Below are 2,562 nucleotides of genomic sequence, written 5' to 3'. Positions count from 1 at the left end.
TCTGGACAATTCAAGCGAATCACTTAGCCACCCATGTAGCCTGACATGAATGCCACCGAACATTTATGGAACATAACAGAGAGGTAAGATCATGCACAAAAGCCTGCTTCAAATGGCTCTGAGCACTATGCGACTTAGCTTCTGAGGTCATCAGTCGCCTAGAACTTAGAACTAATTAAACCTAACTAACCTAAGGACATCACACACATCCATGCCCGAGGCAGGATTCGAACCTGCGACCGTAGCAGTCGCGCAGTTCCGGACTGAGCGCCTAGAACCCCAAAAGCCTGCACCGGCAACACTTCTGCATTTATGAACTGCTCAATATTTCTGCAGGATACTTCGAACGACTTGTTGAGTCCGTACCAAGTCGATATGCTGCACTACACCGGACCACATGAGGTCCGAAACGGTATTAGGATGAATCACATGACTTCTGTAACCTCAGTGTGTCATGAATGGACAAACGGACCAACAAATTAATCCTTCAAGATCTCAGGTCGGAAAACAGATTGTCCAGCGTTTGTTTTCAAGAAATCCTGCAGTTCTTTGGTCACAGAATTCGACAACAGGAGGATAAATTGAAGAAGGAGATCACCCACGGCAAAGTCGAAAGGAAAAATTGTAGGGGTGATCACCGAAACTATAGATGGACCAGATAGAGGAGAAGACACACCACACATGGGGACAGCTCCTCCGAGATGCAGGAGACCGAGAAAATGGAGTTACAGTGTTAAGAGGATTCTGATCAGTCATCAACTTTCAGCAATGAAAGACGAAGTGTCGTTATTAACAGAGGATTAGGATATCTCATTACCATCCTTATCCTCATCCTCATCCTCCTCCTCATCATCATTGACATTATACCTCACACACACACACACACACACACACACACACACACACACACACACACACTTTTCTACCACCTAACTGATACATTTAAGACATTTGACGTGAAAGCCGTCGAAATTGCGTTAAGCAAGAAGGTCTGTACCACAATTTGAGCCACACCAATAAACATAAATAAAAAATGTCAATTTTAAGGCATGAAATTTCCAGAGTTTCAAAATATATGTCACATATTATTGTAAATAGACTTGAGAATTATAATTTTAATGTTAAAACAGTGATTTTCAGATATTTTTCGAGAAAGTAATGAGTACTTTTCGTGGGTGTTTATAACGCCTGTAGCAGAATACATTTTGCAGATTAATAAAGGCTACGAATTAAGAGGAAGTAACAGTCAAGACCATTTCTTAAAAATTTTCTGCTGAGAGACTGTTTCATTTATGAACAAGATGAAAAGACATAAACTCATTTCTTCTGTTTCAAACAGGTACTCATTAAACGTTTGTTGCTGAGTTGAAAGATTTTAACTGCTTTCACAAACTGTCTATTCAAGGTACAGGAGAATAAAAAAGTCTGATAAGGTCAGGGCCTAATAAGGTGACGTCGAATAACTATAGGTCGGAAGTGCTTCAGTACGGAGCTATGAACAAACAGCAGCAATCAAACATCGACGAGAAAGTAACAGAATGTGCATTTAACTTGAAATGCCCCAGCTAATAATAAAGATAGCAGCTACTCACCAAAACAGCTAAAGATAATTATTTGAGCTAAACAATCATAGCTATTGGAACTAAATATAGCTCTACGGTTGGATTTGTATGACTTTTCTCTGATGGTTGATGGGTAAAGCTTGACTGTTGTATCGACTATCATAGAAGCACGGCGATTTTATTAATTTGATTAGATAATAACTGCAATCAGCAGTTCTACGTGTGATACTTTAAGGTGCGATGTGCTTTAATGAAGAAATTTAAATCCCACACGTTTTAATTTTTCCTGGTATAGGAAAGTGTTATGAACTTTTATTCTGACCAGTATGCAGTAAACTATGACATCAGTCAACTAAGACACTGAGAAAGAGAAACATGAAATTGACTAACATTCTAATTCTCCCACATCAGTTTTTAAAAAAAATAAATTGTCGAAATTTCTGCCTCCAACATTGGTACAAATCTGATATCCACAAAGAAATGATTGGCTAACGCTCTCGAAAATTACTGGTGTTTAGCGAATCATTGTTGTGACCCTAGTGTTCTTATAACTTAACTATATATGACGGTAGTATCTGTTCCCGAAAGAACAGTTACCATGTATGACCATGCAGCTTTGCTAGAAATGAAATGATAATTAAATAGACACCCTAGCTGCAAGCAGGCGTTGATACACTTAATTGGGGACATGTTGAAAATGTGTGCCCCGACCGGGACTCGAACCCGGGATCTCCTGCTTACATGGCAGACGCTCTATCCATCTGAGCCACCGCAGGCACAGAGGATAGTGTGTCTGCAGGGACTTATACCTTGCACGCTCCCCGTGAGATCCACATTCTCAACACGTCCACAACACTACATTCGTAGTGCGCCTAATAGATGTTTGCCCATTACACTCATTACTCGTGGCAGATTAATCTACCAAGTCCACTACGAGTTCGGGCATAGCGTGTGCGTTCGCACAAGAAGGTCAAAGGCCGGGGACCCATTTTTTTAACTA

General features: G+C 40.4%; 1 non-coding gene across 1 annotated transcript; it reads right to left on the bottom strand.

The window, feature by feature from the left end:
• Window positions 1-2,264: 2,264 nt before the first annotated feature.
• On the bottom strand, window positions 2,265-2,339 carry Trnat-ugu. The gene has a single exon. It is a non-coding gene; the product is annotated as a tRNA-Thr (tRNA).
• Between the last annotated feature and the right edge of the window lie 223 nt (window positions 2,340-2,562).

This window comes from Schistocerca americana, chromosome X (assembly GCF_021461395.2).
Source record: "Schistocerca americana isolate TAMUIC-IGC-003095 chromosome X, iqSchAmer2.1, whole genome shotgun sequence".
Classification (NCBI taxonomy): domain Eukaryota; kingdom Metazoa; phylum Arthropoda; class Insecta; order Orthoptera; family Acrididae; genus Schistocerca; species Schistocerca americana.
Note: the sequence above shows the minus strand (reverse complement) of the source record. Positions and strands in the feature narration are given on the sequence as shown.